Below are 19,242 nucleotides of genomic sequence, written 5' to 3'. Positions count from 1 at the left end.
CTTCTTGCAAGCCTCTTACAGGATTGACATAACTCCCCATCCTGATTCCTCTGCATTGACTGAGAATTTCACTCTATAGCAAAACATGTAGATACACATTACCATTATTGCAGCAAAAGACAGTTTTATTATTTTAGAAAAAGATTTATGTAAATATTTTTTCCCTGTAAAGAATTTCTCTATTGAACTTCTCTATTGAACATCCAACATCAATGGAAGATTCATTCACTATATGTTGCCATTTTCAGATTCCCCTTTATTGGTTTTGCCTTTTTCCTCCAAAATATATTTATTCAACTCTTTCCTCTTGTAAATAAGTTGAAATCTATCAAAAAGTAACAATTCATAGGCTTAATTAAAAGAAATAAACAAAATCTAGAGAGAAATAGCCTTCAGTTTGAGAGAGAAATGTAATTTGCTTTATTGGTGCTTTTTCCTTGTCACATTTATCTTGAAGCTGTCAGGATGGGAGGCCAGTAAAAGAAAATAAAAGAATCTTCAATGAAAAAAGATCTTCAACACTCCAAATACAGATATGAGAAGGTAACTAATAAATAAGGATTTAGTGTTTGAATTCTTTTCTGCTGCTGAAACTACAAATGAAACTGCCTTTTATTAAGTTGTCTGCAAATAAAAATGTTCACCTTTTTCCAAGTAGCTGTTTGTATTAGCAATATGAGACTCTGTTTTATATACAGAGCTGTAAAACATTATGTATTAAATGATTTTAAATGAGGTAGGCTTTTTGATGCATATTTTGTGGGTTAATAATTTATTTATATGCATACACATTTAATTCATCTTAAAAAAAAGCCATTCAATTCCTGTTTAACCAAGACACAGGGAAGTAACACAGGAATAATTGAAGAAGCATGGATTAGGCCATGCCCATACATGTCAGCCTAAAAAACCTGAATATACAATTGGGATGAAGATCAATGAAGTTTTCTGCTCTCCCAAACCTACTATGGATATCAATGGAAAGCTCTGAGGATCAGAGTACATGTCTACTCAGGGCACCTGCCTGGGTTCCAAATTGTTAGTTACTGTCTTAGTTATCTGCCTCCAAATCAGATTTATCTGCAGATAATTAGATGCCAACTGCATATAATGCATTTCTTAAGTCATCTATTATTTGCAGAATATAGTCATAACTCATTGGATAATACAAGTAAGAAAGCTGATAAATATTATTAGGATAATTTTGGGGTATTCCATTTTAAAGGCATAATTTTCTGTTTAATTCAGTATGCATTTTTACAGTTACATATTAAGGACTCCAGAGGATTTTAGCTCCTGCCAGAATAATTGAATGTGAAACATCTGCCAACAAACAAATCTGATAGAAAAACTTTTAAGTAGCCCAGGAGCAGAAGAAGGTAAGATAATAATGTAATATCCAATTCTTGTCTCAGAGGTGGGAAAGGGAATAGAAAGGCAACAACCAATTTTGGTTTGATTAAAATTTTTCAATTTGCATATAATGTAAAGGTAATAATTCTCTTTTCATTTATAGTTGGTGGCAGGTTTAATAAAATACTCTAAACCAGAATTACCATCATTCATTAATTACTGAATGCGAACAGAAGTAATACTGTCATAGAATGACTTTACTAAACAAAGGTATAAATTATGTGAATCTTATACAGCTCTTGATAACTTTTTTGCATTACTTTTCTTTGCATGTGATTAAAGAGCAGCAAAAGATTCCAAATGGTGCTTTGTTAGTGACTTTTATTGAGAGATCTTTGTGTTGCAAACAGCACCTTGATTCAAAGTATTTAAAATAATACCTGAGGAAAAATAGTTAAAATACATTTCTGGGAAAAAAACCCAAAATATATTCAGAGTCTACTACTTTGACTTAAAGTTTTCATTTTAAAGGTATTTCATTATAAGGAGTGCAATAACCCCTGCTTGTGGACATCATGTTACAAATCATTATGGCTTTACTTGTGCCGGGTGTCTCAGAGACTAGAGAACCGAAAAAGTTTGTCAGCAAGGGACAAATTACGGACAGAGCGAAGTTCTAGGAAAACACATTTCAACCTACTGTCATAGGTATCAGAATGTATTTTCCTTTGCTTATGCATACTAATTCCTTGTGAAAAAACATATTCAGCATGGTCAGAAGTCTCTGATGGTGCTCCCAGCTAGCTGGAGGAGCAATCTATGGAAGTGCATGGCGAGTCTAGCATGTTTGGAAAACACAGCCCATAGGTGGCATCACAAATCACTGTAATCAAGAATGCACAGTAGCAGTCACCTTTGAGTGACTTCTGCTCCAAAGGACTAAGTCATCAACACAGAATATTTTCATGATAGCACAGAAGCAATGGACATACCACTATAATTAAAATTCTGTCCTATTAAGTAAGTGGAATCTATTTAAGGAACAGGCACAATCTAAATTTCACCTTCATCTCTTTGCTAATATAACAGTGTAAAAGTTAGAATTAAAAAAAAAAGGGGAAAGTTCTGATTCTTGGCTTAAATATGAAATAAAACATTTTAAATGGTAGCGATAAAAGCACAGAAAATCAAAATGCTTTTCCCACTAACTTGAAGATTAGAGACTTTGAATATTTGGTAGTACTGGAGGGAATGAAAAGCTATGTTATTTTAGTACAGAGTTTCAAGTTCATCATGTGAATGTAAGCTTTTCTGAAGCTTTATGAAATTTTATTTAAACCAGAGGCATCAGTGAAAAAGACTTTGTTCATTTTATAGATATATGGGGCATATATTTAATTCACTGAACTATCTTGCTCAAAATGTTATTTACAACTACAATGCATTTGCATTCCAGAAATCCTGAAATAAGGAAGTCGACATCATTACTCTGTGCTGTAAAAGAACATCTGGAAAGCTACAGTGTTGATGCCCTCATCAAATGAAATTCACTGCAGCACTGAAAAAGAATCATGTAACGGTGCCAAATCTGGAATCTGATGGCTTCTGTTCTGCTAATCTTTATTTCTTGTTTCAAACAACTGTGAAATTCATCACAACCACTCACTCCAACAGGAATCATTTGATAAAACTGAAACAGTCAGATCTGAAAACTAATTTGGCTGTTAACCACCCTCAAAAACATCTAGAAGATTCACAGAATATGGCCCACACAGAGGAGATGGAAAAACAGAATATGGGCCATAGTATCTATGGCTCATTTTATTAGCTTATCAGCTTACTATTTGAGAATAGTAATACAAATACCATATAAAGGAAACTTTAATTCATTATCTGTTTCCTGCCACCACTATAAAAATATATTTTAAGATGCGGAACCATATTGTGTATTGACTTATATCACTTCCACTTCATATCATTAAGACTGTATAATCTTGGCTTTTTTGTACTGTTCATTGGTCAGCATGAGAGTTTACTTTAATTGGTTTGGTATTAAAGTCCTCTTTTTCCAGGTATGAACACTGAAATTTACTGCATACGAATTCTTCTTGTGCTGTACCAGACTGCCTATACCATCATTCAGGATATTCTTCTTTCTCAGGACTGGAACAGACTGGCCAAAGTAAACATTTTTATAGGTGATGGTAGCACTTAAATAGCCAAAAGATCCTTTTTTGAAATAGAACCTTCCTTCTGCTTTCTGCTGAATTTAATTAATCAAATTTCATACTGAGTGTCAAGCCTTTCCAACAATGAAACTAAGGGAATAAACAATCTGTAAAATTATCAGAAACGTCCCTAGTCATCAGAAAATCTAGGTCTAATTGTTTGGAAGATATGAAAAACTATCCCTAGAGGTGATTAACCAGTTTTTTCTGATTGATGATTCTTAGCCTGCAAAGAGGAAATCGATGTTTTAGGCCTGTGGTCTGGTAATCATGGGCTTAATTCTGCACATCTCAAGAAGTATCTAAATATTCACCTGGTAATTTCTTGCATTGTTTTTGTGCCGGACTGCTGAAAGTTCACTGCTGAACCATCACTTTTAATTGGATTTTCAGGATCTTGGTGCACAGTGCAAATTGACATGAAACTCACCCTATGCATTCCACAGCTTATCAAATAAGTTAATATCAAGCACAGAGTTGACTTGATCCTTCACTGTCTTTTGATCTATCTTCTTCCAGCCACTGCATGACAAAGCAGGCGGTTAAAATAGTTCTTGGATAAATGGCCCAAGTGTGTTTACAGAATTCTATTCTGATTGATTTATTTTGCTTAAGAATTTATAAAAATACGTAATCCTATAGTCTATACCACATCACTGATGCTATATCTGTAACGCAGTTACTCTTCAGAAGAGTAAACTGACATTTAGGTATTGTACATTGCAGCTGTGCCCAGCCAGAAGCTCCGTGCCTTCGCCTGCCCGGCAGAGGCATGGTCAGCTGCAGAGGACACTCCCCTGTTTCTCGGGGAGAGTTGGGGAGCAGCTAAGACAGAGCGCTTCGCTGTCTGCCTTGTATGGAAGAGAGGCAACATCCAAGGAGGCAATAAGGGAGTCGACTCAAGGTTGGGGAAAAAGTCTCAGGTTTAATCTGAGCTCTGAGGAGCTCCAAATGCCATTGTACCTGACAGCCAGAAGTGCCCCCGAGGCTTTCACAACAGCTTGGGGTTGTTGTACCGGGAGCGGTAACAAGGGGGAAGGGACACCCACCACCCAGTGGGGGGATTTGGGGGAGTGGAAAGCAGAAGGACAGAGAGACACACAAACCAATGGGGGAAGTTCAAGGGATGGACCCCTGGCCCTCATCCACTCACTCGATGCCCAAGGTGGAAGAGTCTGGGAGAGTGGGATGGGGAGCTGAGTGATGTACAGGGAAATTGGCATTGAGGGAAAGGTGGGAAAGCGTGGGGTGGAACCACCGGGAGAAAATGGGGGGTGAAGGGGCGAACCATTACAGAACTGTTACAGAGATATAAAAACACAATACAACAGTATATGAAGGGAGAAAACAGGTCATATTTTAGGATTCTTGTCACTAGTTCAAACTCTTGCCTTGTTCAAACTTTGATTTTTAAGTTCTTCTCTTTTTTCCTCTGGCTTTCTTTTCAGTTTGTTTCTCTACAACATTTCTTACATTGCTTCTTTCTACTATTACTGTAGCCATATCCATGTGGGATTTATGGTTTTCATAGAAATTTTTCCTCCTGAAGACCTCTGGGTTTTTTCCTAGCTCTTGCACCTGCTTGGTTTCTAGTTGTTAAATATATATCACATAGAAAATTCTAATTTCCCTCTTGCTCACAAATGAATACACAATGTTAACCTGACAGGCTGTCTTGTTTAAGAAAACATTGCATAGAAAGGTCATTAAAAAACCATATCTTGATGACATAACTGGAACAAGGATTATTTCTACTACACCACATAGAATTCCTTAAGGTCAAAAAATATTAAGGGATATAAAATACTGCTATTTGTGCTGTTGCCTTTTTCCCAACCTGTAAATGAAACTCAAGATAGTTTTAGTAAGGAGGTAATGTAAAAGGGGATCTTTATTTGAAGGTCATTGGAAGCAGTTACGGAAAGATGTCCACAAAAGCCCACCCCGCCAGGGGTGAGTACATTTCTATAGGTTTTAGGAAAATAGCATCATTAATAAAAAGCACCAATTAGGAGGACAAGTGGTGATGCCATTCCCACCAGGTCAAGCACCTTCTCTGGAGCCCCCGTTCAGCACTAGCTGTACTTTGTCAATGAGAATATATCTCGAAGGGTTGTTCTTGGCCTTGGTTCCCAGGAAGAACCAAGATAAAATGGAGCCTTGTACCTCTGAAGGCTTGGAGCTCTGGAATTTGTTTTGTCTTTCTGCTTAGTGAAAGGACATGGAAAATTATTGGGAAAACTAGTTACTAATACAACAGGTGACAGAGTTACAAATATAAGTGTGAAAAATATAGAGAACATATGAAAGAAAAAGAGGCAAAACCCACATGGCATCAGTGCAGCATGTCACTGATTGTGAGGTGACAGTGATCAACACTTTTCAGACACCCTAGGATAAGAAGGGCTCCAGATCTAGCAACATGCAGAATATATATTTAGATTTTTTAAATGAAAACAGCATACTGAGATAGCCTGTGGATTCAAATGCCTCATCTCCCTTAAGGTACTTTCCTCTCTGCTCTTCACTGCTGTCAAATACTGAGTTTTGAGAGGCTTTTGTTCTAGAACACACAAAACAGGACACCTGGACCTTACAATGCATTGCTTAGAAAACCAGGGAGTGAGAAATGGCAACAATGATTTTGAAGTGAGAGTAATAATTATTTGATAAATTATATTAATATAAAAAGCTCTTTCAAATCAATTTCTGAATTTACTTCTTGAGTTTGCAACTAATTCTACAGGATATACTATGTTGTAACTAGTAAAAGTCACTCAGCAGTGGTTCTCCTGTGTTCTCCAGTCTGCAGCATCAAGGCACAGAAACTTACTTAGAATATAGCAGAGCAATCTGTTGAGAAATCAATTTAGTTTTGCTGTGTTCCTTTGTATGTCCAACATAGCACCTTTTTCCTTAGGTATGTCAAGAAGAAGGACAGATAATTTAAGATCTGTTTGTCTTTTCAGAAAGGAATCCACAGTTAGATATTTGTATCTGATTTAGCCCCCAGAAACCAAATTATAAATACAGCTTCCCATTTCTGAAATAGTTTTGTGGAGTATATTCTTTGACTTAGAAATTGAATTAGTTGATTTTTATATTAAAAATGCTTGTCCTTCCTTCATGATCATCATGTGATGGTTATTTGAAAAACACAGTAATAACAACAGTGTTTCTTCCTATTGGCAGGACAGGTTGAGAGTATGCAAGATAAAACAAACATTTAATTTATAAATATAAATAAGTCCTTCTAGTATTAAAAAACACAAAGTTAACACTTTTAATGATTCTAACATGCAAATTCTGTTTTTTTTTTTAATTTCTGTTGCCTTTCCTTACCCGTAACAAATAGACAAGTGAAATGCAAATTACAACGAAGACAGCAAAGGTGCTTGCACTTAGTTGGGACATATATATTCAAAATATCACACAAAAAAGAAAACTTAACAGTTATCAAACAAGCCTGACTGCACATATAATAAGAAAAAAAATTTGTAATTGCATCTAAAATATTCAATAAGTTTTGACTGTTTCTGGGGTTTAGTATCTTGCGTTATTTCATTTTTTAATAACTATGCAGCAAATAAATTTTTCTGCATCACTCTTCTCTCTCAAAAAAACACACTTCCATACTATATAGCACAGTTCCCCCATTTTAACACAGTCCCTAAACCCATTTTTATCTGTTCTTAAAATCAATTAACACTGTATTATTTTAAGTGAGACTGCATGCTTCTAACAAAAAAGTAACCAACCTACCAAAATAACCATTAAAAAAAAAAAAAAAAAAGAAAAAACCAAAGAAGGAAACCCACAAAACCAAAACCAGAACAATACAAAAAACTAAAACCAAACAAACAAAAAAACCCCAAGAAAAAGAGATGAAGAATAATTGGTTCCTACCACTTCAATTCTTCAAAAATTACAAAAAAAATCTTAAATATTTTTAAAATATTTAAATTAGTGTTGAGATACATATGAGTATTTAATAAAATATTATTTTAAAATGCATTAAAGTGCAGTGACATTTTCTTGTGACTTTTAAATGCACTGTTAGTTGACTATCAAGAACCCAGGATTTGAATTTCGGTATAACAAATGGTAGATGAAGGAATGAATATTTTGAAAAGATAGTTAGGAAAAGACAAAGAAGGAAGGGAGATGAAATTTTCTCTATGAGCCTGCTGATCACTCTGAAACAAGTTTGATGTAGCATATATACAGTTCCATTTGAAGTACAAAGTGTGTAGCAATAAAACCAAGTATTAGATCTTTATGGATCTAAGCTACACAGGTTTGGAATGGTTTTAACAAACAGCACTGTTAAAGGGTTCCCTGTAACTAGACTTAAGTGTTTTAGTTTTCTGGCTTCTTCAAAAGTAATCGTTAGCCTCTTAGATAACTCTTTGTTAGGAAAAATACATGTGTTATTTATACTTTAATTTAAAATCCTGAATAAGCTGCACAAGACAAGGTACCTATGCCTGGTACTGCCACCTGGTACCCTTACTTTCACTATCACTTCCAGTATTATGTTATTGAAACCAGTTTGATGGAGCATATGATACTGAGTCTTACCAAAACAAAGAAAATATAAGAAAGCTGCTGCTGTAGACCATAATAACAGGCATCACAGACAAGCTATACTTAACCTATACTAAAGGCTGTATTTAATAATAGGAATCAAGCAAAACAGTGGGTAGTGAGCAGTTTGCTCTTTCCACATAATATAGGAGAAGAAGATATTCTTTAACTACATAAGTAAAAGATAATTTTCAGGAAGCATTTCAACAGAATGCTAAAGGATATGTGCTGATCCATAATTTTTCAAAAAAAATACTCTTTAGATTTTATGATTATATTATATTTAGATTTTATTAGTCTTTAGATTTTATAATTTTTCAAAAAAATTACTCTTGAGATTCTATTCTAGATCTCATAGAATCTAAAATAGAATCTACTACTTTTCTAGTACGAGAAATTGAGGCAAAGGAAAAGAGAGGGGTCACTTGTTTGAGTTCCAAGGAAGTTTTTTTCCCCAGAGGATTCAGGGACAAGTGACAATAACTGAGGGCAAAAAGCTGCTTTTAAGGAGAGGTGGCAATAAGGGGAAGACATAACCTTTTACCTATAGGAAGGCATTAGGGGAGGAGTACAGGGTAAGGGCTATCCAATAGAAGCCAACAAGGGGGAGGAGGAATCCCTGCACCCTGATCTGGCTTTGAGGAGGGGATGAAGGATAGGGAATATTCCAGAAGCGAACAAAGGAGGTACAAGGAGACTGACAGACACTCGGCAGGAGAATCTTGGGGTAAACAACTTAGGACCATCAGGGAAGTCAAATGGGGTACATGGAATGAACCATTACAAACTTATAACAAGGAATATTTAAAACCTACTACAGAAGAACAAACTGTAAAATAACAGACTACCACATCTTACAAATACATAAGATGTTCAAACCTTGAAAAATAAACCAGCTTATTTTTTTAGTGCTGATATTGGTGTGTCAAATAGAAAAGAGGGATTTTTTTTCTTTTGAATAATCTTATAAGTACTTGTGCTGCCAGTTGTTCATCATATTTTAATTCTGTGATGTGTTTCACAATATCTTGGCTATAATAATATTCAAGTCATGTCAAAAAACGCAGCAACTTAATTCTAAATTTGGACAGGAGAAAAAGAAAAGGTGACCAGTCAAATGCTCTGCCTGATGACAATGCTGAAATCTTTGTAAGCTTCTTTGCATCATTCAAAGGCCAAAAATGCTGACAATATAAAATGAAAAATTTATCTGAATTTAAATAGTCTCTGAACCTGCAGGATCCTATCAGACTCTTTCAACTAATGTAATACCTGAGAAACCACTGTGGCAGAAGCTCAGGTCATTTCTACAACACTTCCTTGTCCCTCTGCAATAAAAAAATATTTTCTTGTCAGATGATATTTCACATTTTGCAATTTGGCTACTAAATGGGAAAAGTCTCCAAAATGCTGCAAACTAAAGTGAACAGACTGAGTGTGTCCTATGAAAACTAAAGTGCATACATATTTTCACTTTTTCTCCTCAGGATTTACTCTTATTAACCTTTGCACATAAGAGAAAAGAGGTATTTTAAGAAATGTATATGTACCTATTCAGAAAAAAATGTATTTCATGTTACATAAATACATACCTATTGTAGTACTTATGACTCAAAAGATTATTTCAAATTGTAAAAGCTAGTGACATGACTAAGCATTTAGACTAGATAGATTTAAAGCCAAAAAAATACACTCAGGTAAGTGCGTGGATGTTTTCGCATTAAAGCTGCTCATAATTTTGGTAAATGCAAGGGAATACTCACAAAACTGTTAAAACTATCAATATATAATATTGAAGTATGTTTTCCCAACAGGAATATAATAACAATAAACATTAGAATTTTTTCTTTCTGCAAGTCACAGTGTAAGTGCTTCATCACTGTAAGTTAGTGATTCAGTGACTAATAAGTCCCTTGAAATTCTTCTGTATGCTTCTTATATTTTAGATCCATACCTTCCATATATAGAAAAACTACTTTAACATTCATTGAAATAAATGTTACTGGAAAAGAAATGTAAAAACAAATGCAGAACTTTGCAGAATTAGCAAATTAACATCCCATCTGTATTTAGTGTAGAAATAAGATATTTAGCAGAGATAAATTGAGACACTTTGTGTACAAAGAATCTTAATTTAGAGTGTAAGTTTGGTGCATGAGAGTGAGTAATTCTCTGGATTTGGGAATACCATTCATTTTCTGCCATGAAATATTTGTTTTAACATTGTGACAGCCAAGTCAGAAGGTAAAGGCAGAATGGGTATAAAATGTAGTCCAAGGCTTTCATAGGTTTAGTAATGATTCAATTTTTTTATCAATAGAAGAAGATAATTTTTCTTGCCTGTTTTTAAAATAATAATTCCTTCAATTTAGGTTTTTCAAAAATATTGAGAAGGCAAGTCATCATGAAAAATCTAAACAAAGTGTGAGTCAGATTGTTTTATTTTTTCCCTTCCTGTTTAATTTTTTTCCAATTATTTTATACATATAATTCAAATTGGTTATCATGGTTTGACACGGAAGTTAATTTTCTCAGGAAGTTGGTAGTCAAACCAATCAGTGGTCAGGTTTGGATATTGGCACCTGGAGCGACCACTGAAGGTATGGACACACCTCTGAGAACACAGGGGGTTAAAAGCAAGAACTCCAGGGGAACTGTCTCTCTTTGGTTCTGGTCGTCAGAGAGTGCAGACTCTCCTCTGCCCAGCCACAGGCTGGGTGGGGGAGGGGAAGCCATGTGGCTTGGGAGAGGTAGGCCAAGGGGGCTGAAAGATTGGAACCGGGCCAGCTGCTGCGGATGGAAGGGTGGAGAGCAGCTGAGATGCCTTTGTCCCCCTCCCCCACCACCAGAGGGAAAGAGAGAGTTCGATGGCACCTGTAACTTTGCTGGCAGAGGAGAAGGAGAAGTGGTGGGGGGTAGATGCCCAGTCGTGGGAGTTGGCATTCTGGGCAGAGATTTCAGCTGTCTGGGGAGTCTGAACTTCTAACCCTTTCCTGGGAAAAGAAGGCTTTGTAAAATATTACTCCTCCTTGATCTGAAGTAGAAGAGAGACAGTCCAGGACCTGAGATGCTAGAAGAAGAAATTTTTTGGGTGAAAGGAGATGATGGCGTGGCTTGTGACTGGACTTTTCTTGTTAGCCATAGACTGAATGAAATTCTCCTGCAATAGAAACTGCATTTTAGGGGGAATGCAGTGGTGAACCAAAGAGACCTGCTTCAGCAACTACCAACACAGGAATGGAGAGAACAGAGAAAAGATGAGGAGGGTGTGGTGATGCCCTCTGTCTTCAGGAAGAAGATGATCTCTGTTCTTGAGACCCTCGGCCCCAGGGGAGGAAGAAAATGTGGGGGACTGTGGCCCCAAGATTAGAAGCTGAACTGTTGTCTCTTTTGGTCTGTGGCAAAGCATCCTTAAAGGATCCCTATGAGCAGTCTGTCCATGCATGGTGGTGAGAGCACTGTGACATGGAAAGGAGAGTGTCACACTGGCAGATTTTCTCTGGGTAGTGCCATGTGTGACACAGAAACACAGGAGGTGGCAACTGTGTTTTCTGGGGTGTCTATGGTGCAAGAGAGACTTCTCTCTCCTTTGAGGGACTGAGTACTGATTATCTTAAGGGTGGCAACTTGATCAGGAATCCTGGGTGCTGTCTCACTGTGGTTTTGTTGGAAATTGGGTGGGGGGAAAAGGCGTGTTTTAGAGGGTCTTCATCCTGGATTTAGTGTCTGTGTCCTTTATAGTAGTAGTAGTAGTTTAATAAAGTTTTTTTCCTTTGTTATTAAGTTTGGGCCTGCTCTGCTCTGTTCCTGATCACGTCTCACAGCAATTATTTAGAAAGGTGCATTTTCATGGGGGCGCTGGCATTGCACCAGCGTCAAACCAATGACATTGGTATACTTACTTTCTGTGTATGCTTGAGACCTCTATCATTCAGTTGTCCATGTGATGAACAAGGCATGGTGAACTAGAGAAACAGATACACCTTATAAATAGTAAATTATTGCATGCATTCTAAGATAATAGTTCAGTACATACTTATTTGGTATACAAAATGCATAATTTTTGAGATCTTTCTCTATCATTGCACTTTATTTGAAAACCTGGCAGGAGATACATGCTCATTTGAATGGCCAAAGTAGAAGGTTTGCAAAAAACCAAGATGGCATTCTACATAAGCTTTTAGTGAATAAATTATACAGAGGAAAGCAAACCTCAGAAGTTCCTGGGTTTTAAGCAACATAAAACCTTTGTTTTATTAATTGTTTATGACAAATAGCCCTTTTTCCTTTCTTCCCCGCAGTTTCCCACAGACACGTCTTTAGACTGCACAATGCAGCATGCGCTCTCTAAAGAAAACAGACAGAAATATAGAGAAGGCTTGACAGCAAATAGAACCCAGGCTGTTCACATCCTCACAAGAAAAAAGCAAATAAACTTCTAGGTTTTTAGAAAACTTTTAATTTTCTTTTAGAAAAGAAAAGCTTAAAGGCTGCATTCTGTGGTACTGATGGGGTTAACTGGTTGGTTTTCCTCAGGTCAACAGAATTCCATTAATAAGCACAGCAACCAGTCTGCAGAAGCCAGCGACACTGACTGGCCATCAAATTCCAGTGTGAGCATGTTCATAATATGCTTCCAAGCTGAGAGACAAACACCATTCAGACAGGAGTTTCTGGGCCATTCTTGGTGTAGCTGCAAAAGGTGACATACCCTGTTAAATAACATTATATCTAACTGTAGCTGGATACAGACATGTTATATGTTATAAATATCCTAATTATGAAAAGTTATGATATTTATAACATATACAGCTGGAACATGTTCTGTAGATTACAGAGAGAACATGATGGGATGGAGGAGAGGAGAGATTGAGGGAGAGATGGAAAAAAGAATGGGACACACTTTCTCTTCAGTCATTCTTTGTCATTTTCTCTTTTTTATTAATTTGTCCAGTCTTCTTTTGATCCTATACAAACTCTCAGTCCTTGTAGAATAGATTTTTCTCTTGTTTGCTGCTACTTACTTGTCATCTCTTTGACATCTTTTAAGAGATTATAAAGAGTTTGACTATTTGTTCAGGAACAGATTTACCCTTTCCTAGCTTCAGAGATAAAAGAGATAAGTTGTGAAATGTGAAGTGCTTTGAAATTAAAAATACTCTGATTTGAGATCATGCTGTTATAAGACTTTATTTTCAATTGTCTTTTCTAAGGCTTGCACTTGCCTTGGCCAAAAACACCCTGGGCAACATTTGTGCTAAAGGAAGGTTTCCTTTAATTCCTTAGGTCTCGTTGTGACCTAAGACCGTGCCTACTTTTAATAGATTCAATCTGAAATCATAAAAAGTTGGAGACAGAGAACAAACTTGAGCAAATACAAAACTGTCTTCAACCCAGAAAGTGCTAACACTTTCCTTCCTTTATAATCACAAAATCATAGAATGGTTTGGGTTTAAAGGACCTCCAAGATCATCTAGTTCCAACTCCTCTGCCACGGAGAAGGCAATAGACCAGGTTCCAAGAGATCAGGCTGTTCAAACCCCCATCCAACCTGGTCTTAAAACTTTCAGGGATTCACAACTTCTCTGTGAAAGTGAAGTGTCCCAGTGTTCCTGAAGTTGTTCCAGTGCCTCACCACTTGCACAGCAAGGAATTTTACCTACTGTCTAAACTAAATGTACACTTTTGCAGTTTGGACCCAATCCCCTTTGTTCTGTCAATACTTACTCATACACAGTGTCTCTACATCTTTCTTGTAGACTCCCTTTGGGTAGTGGAAGGTCACAGTTCTCATGACACACTGAATGTTACCAAGCTTTCAGGAAACTGCTAATTGAAAAAAAAAAACCAACAAAACAAAACACCCAAACAAACAAACAAACAGGCTTCTTATTTAACTGAAATTAAACTATTTTAAATTAATGAAAGGTAGGCACTGCTGGCTGTAATTCAATTATAAGACCAAATTATAACACAAATTCCAAACCTTTTGAAAATCAAAATAAAATTTTTAAAAACTTAAGTACAAAATACATTTAAGAATACAAAAGAAAGGAAATAATTTTAAAATTAATGGTGGCAGACTAGCAGAGAAAACAGTCAAAGCTTCAAAGCAATAAAGTTCAGTAAAGACAGATATGAATATCATAAATATAATAAGTATAGCTAAAATAAGGAGATGGTCAGGTAGAACCTCAGGGTCACCCATTCTGCCTCCATTTTGATTTTATAGCACATGAACTATTGCATAAAAGTTTTATTCACTATAAGGACAAAAAAAATATGAGCTCACAGGAGAGTAGCTCAGGTTTAATTCCAAGGCACTGTTCTTAATAGGCTATAGGATTAATAGAGAAGACATGCTCTATCTCATTAAAATTTGTCTTGCAATATTTATTGACTGCGGAAAAAAATTTACCCCTGCACATAATAAAAGCTATGACAGTTCAATTATGCTCTTTGAAATAGCTAAAGCCTAAAAAAGTATGCAGTACACATTCCCTTATTCTGTTCTCCATATCAGCATTTACCTCCTGATCATTGATCTAGATTTACTTGGGATTACCTTTATTGTATTGCTAAACCAGTAAAACCTACATCTAAACTAAAAAAAAAAAAAAAAATCAAACTGTATAACTAAGTTGTTTTATATCTGAACAATATGTGGCAGAATGATGCATCATAGTTTTTGTTTTCAAAATACACTCAAGGGTTTTTTGCAAAATATCCCTTTTCCCTTTTAAAATTGCCAAAGATTGAGTTCAACTTTTTTTATTTTTTCAGGTACTGGCTTAGTATTAAAAAATAATTAATTATATATTGTAAAAAACACAAATTAATCTTTTTTAAAAATAAAAATACACTGGAAGGAAGAAAGAAAAATTTGGAGGGCAATTTATTTTCCTATTGCTCTAAAATGTTCTGTGACTAAACAGATAGAAATAAATTTTCTGAAAATGCTACAGCAGCTAATGAAAAGTGATACAAAATATCACTTGTACTTGTATTTTTTTTCATCTGAGAATTGAGATGAACTATTTGGCAGGTATTGGTAGATACAACAAACTGTTAAGCTAACAAAAGCAGTAGAGGAATATCTCTCCCAGCAGAATCAAGAACTGCAAAAAAATCCATATTAAAATATTTGGTCACTGTAAAATCTTAGGTTTTTTTGTTGTTTGTTTTTGTCTTTTTTTTTTTTTTAATTTGAAATAAACCAAATGAAAAAGCACAACCTAAATACATTTCTAATTCCTTTTGCACTGAAAATTGACAAAGCAAAATTGACATTCTGACTTTTTCTTCAAAAAATAGAGAGTTTTGATAGAATGGGTTTTTTTCAGACAAGGAGCATGATGAATTCTGTATACATTCATGAATAGCTTTAACTGACAAAGTCTGATTTTATTTTTCTATGAAAAAAAAGAAAAAACACTCCATCTTGACTTTTTTTTAAGATTTCTGTTTGTGCTTATTTAAAGACTTTTGCTTTTTCCATCTATATGTGTATTACTATTTATGCATATAAATATGACATATATATATGTTAAAGGGTCTAAGGATTCACAATGCAAGTACCCACTGCAGTTCACTGTGTCTGATTGCTAATGTCCTCCCATTTGTGAGAAGTTAAAGAAAGTAATTAACAAATAATAAGCAAGCACATCAACAAAACACATCAAGAATGTAAGGGATCAATGACAAAATGACAGCAAAGCTATAATTCAGAGCATTATTTCCATCCCAATATTTGAAAAACAATAAAGGAGCAAGCTTTATTATTTCTAATCAGAATCAGGGGGAAACTAAAAAGTGCAAAATTTTAAAGGAATAAATCAACATGAATATTACAATGAATGGATCCTAACTACTTGATGTATCTTCAGCTAAAAGGTAAGTTGAGACAACTAGGTTGAACTAGATTTGCTGAAATGTTCAAACCTCATAAAAGTTAGACAAGATGAGATGTGCATAACGGCATTTTTTTCCTTTCTTGCTTGTTTGTTTCATCTGTTATGAACCCTTGGGGTGCATATATAATACTTTATTTGAAGAAGTTTATGTTTGAAATTGCTTTAATCATTCACTGCCACAGGGCCCCATAGGAAAAAATGTCTCTCAGGTTTATAGAGTAAACAGGAGATTAGAATCCTAATATTCAGTCTGAGAGGTAAAATCATGTAGTTTCTCCTCAATGAAAAATTAACAAAAACTAACTATAGAAAAAGATAATATGGGTATAATAAAGCACCTAAACTATACCCAGTCAGAAATAGGTAAAAAAAATGAAATAAACACGAGATGAAAAATGTCTTCTTCTATAAGCAGCTACATTTACTAATGAAATAAAACAATACTCAAAAGAGGACATGAGAATAATAAACTAGACACAAAGCAATTTCATTGCAGATTTAGATAATGCTGAAGAATGATATTTAGGACAACAGACATTTTGCTGATCACCTAGTTATGAAAACAATATTGCATGTGATACCACTGCAAGATTTTTTTAAAAAGCCACTAGAAAGAAACAAAACAATTTTGGGATAAGAATACATAAAAACTCACACGTCAAATAGATGTAGCTTCCACTATATCAAACAAACAAGAAAGGTTGTCTAAATATCTGAATTTCAGAATTTACTTGGGCTTGGGAATAGAGACAACTATATCATGGACTGCATCAAAATAATTGTGATCAGCAGGTCAAGGGAGATTGTGGCTTTGGTGAAATCCTGTCAGAGAAGTGCATCAAGCTCTGAGATTCCCAGTACAGGAAATATGTGTACTCATTGAAGTGGGTTCAGAGAAGGGCCACAAAGAATATCCAAAGACTGTAACACCTGTACTTGGAAGACGGGCTGAGGGAATTGAAGTTGCTCAGCCTGGAGAGGAGAAAGCTCCAGGGAACCTGATTGCAGCCTCACAAGTAGGCCATAAATGGGGCCTACAAGAAGGCCAGAGTGGGATGTGTAATAACAGCACAGCAGGGAATTGCTTTAAACTGAAAGTAGATTTCGATTAGTTATTGGGAAAAAAATTCTTTTATGTGAGGGTGGCAGTGGAACGAGAAGCTCTTTTGGCTGGCTGGTTAAAAACAACAAATGATAACTTGAAGAAGAATTACCATTCTCACAGGGATGGTTAAGCCTATATCAGGGTTTTAGTTTCCTTAAGTTCAACAGAGTATAAATAGGAATGGGACATGATGCAGCAATTTCTGCAGACTGCTCTAAAAATCTATTCTTTCCTTTAGGATACAAGGAAAAAAATAAAAGGAAAAAATTAAAGATAAGTGCTCTAAATAATATAGCAAAGTATCTAGTACATTTTTTTCATTGTGAGCCACTGCATTTGGATTATCTAACTTTTCAGGTGTAGAAAAAAGAGGAGCTGTAAAAATCTAAAATGTATGTCAAAAAATCTTTGATGTCTGATTTTCATAGAACAAATAATGACAAAATGTGTACGCATTTTTCAAAACTATCACACTAGACACTGAATAAAGTAAGTAGAAATTAAAAATTAGGAGATTTATATGATATAAAGAGAAAAATGAAGAAGAAATGCACATCATAGAATATCATCTTCTCTGTAAGCTTCAGGGAGAGCCCTCCAGTATCGAAGAACTGTTGCAAGCTGTGGTGGCTGTTGTATGCTGGGTTGGTTCAGTTAGGGGTCTTAATAAATGTTAGTTAGGTTGTTTCTATGTACCCTCATTTTCCCCCAAAATGGTTCGCTCCAAGCTGTCTGCTACAGGAGCTTTCACCTGTCAATCTTGTAACCACTCCCCTTCTTCCTCACAGAAAGTTCTGTGTCAATCACCCTACTTCTGTAATCCCATTTGTCCCAGAACCCTGTATCCACCTCTTTAATGTTCCCATAGGTTGCCGTGGTCCACGTCACTCCCCTGTTGTCTGTCCCCATTGGGCGTGGGGGGCTTCCGCCCCTGTCTACCTACCCCCTATTTAACCCCATGCTCCCTTTGTCCAATTTGCCATTTTGCCCACGTGCGCGCCTGGGAATGCTTCTTCAAACACCGCTGCAGCCACGCAGGAAATAAACAGTTCTCAGCTGTGGGGCAGAGTGTGCCTTCTCTCTCCTTTTGTCTCATCTCAGCGTGCGGCTATGAAAGAGGCCAACCCATGTGGAGACTTAGCCCTAGTGCTCCACACATGCAGTGGCCCCGGTCTTGCCAAAAGGCAACGCCACTAGCCGGGCACACCCAGCTGCCCAGGACCGGGGCAAAGAAAAACCAACGCTGCAGGTGGCTTTATCCTGGCTGCGCACCAGGTGCCCATCAAAGCCACTCTATCACTTCACAGGTAAACAGGGGATAGAAAATATAACAAAAGGCTTGTGGTTTGAGATAAGGGCTGAGAGATCATTCAGAAATTACTGTCACAATCAAAAGAGGCTTGGTTTTTATTGTCAGTCGAATGAGAATTGGATAATGAGAACTAAGAAAAAAATATGAAAACAGGTTCCCTTCTCTTTTCCTTCTCTTTTCCCTCCCCTCCTTTCCCCTCTCCTCTCCCCTTCCCCTCCCCTCCCCCTCTCATATCTTTTCTTCCTTTCTTCTGTTTTTTAACTTTTTTTTCTTTTTTTGTTTTTCTCTTTTCTTTTTTTTTCTTTCTCTTTTTCTCTTTCTTTCCCTAAATATGAGTATTCTATATTTGCAAATACAAAAAGGCTGTTTGAATTAAGGTCTTGTCTGAAGATGGCAAATTGTAATAAGGATCTAAAGATTTACATGAGAACTGTTATTTGTCTTAGATTATGAAAATTCTAAAGGAACAGAAATTGAAAAAGATAGTTCACTTTCTCTGATAAGATGAAGAAATGAAACTGGGTTTTTACTTGACTAGTGACTAAAACAAAGAAGATTGTTGCTCCTTTAGTCTAACTAACTTTTTATTCTATCTTCAAGTAAATAAAAACTTTGTAGAGGTGTGCATGTGTCTAATTGTTTGGTTAAATAGTAGAAAAGGTTGTGTTGCATAAGAACTGAGTCATTGGGAGTTTTTTTAATTTAAAAAAAGGGGCAGGGAATGTTGCTTTCATATAAGCATTG

Source organism: Anomalospiza imberbis, chromosome Z (assembly GCF_031753505.1).
Source record: "Anomalospiza imberbis isolate Cuckoo-Finch-1a 21T00152 chromosome Z, ASM3175350v1, whole genome shotgun sequence".
Lineage (NCBI taxonomy): Eukaryota > Metazoa > Chordata > Aves > Passeriformes > Viduidae > Anomalospiza > Anomalospiza imberbis.
Note: the sequence above shows the minus strand (reverse complement) of the source record.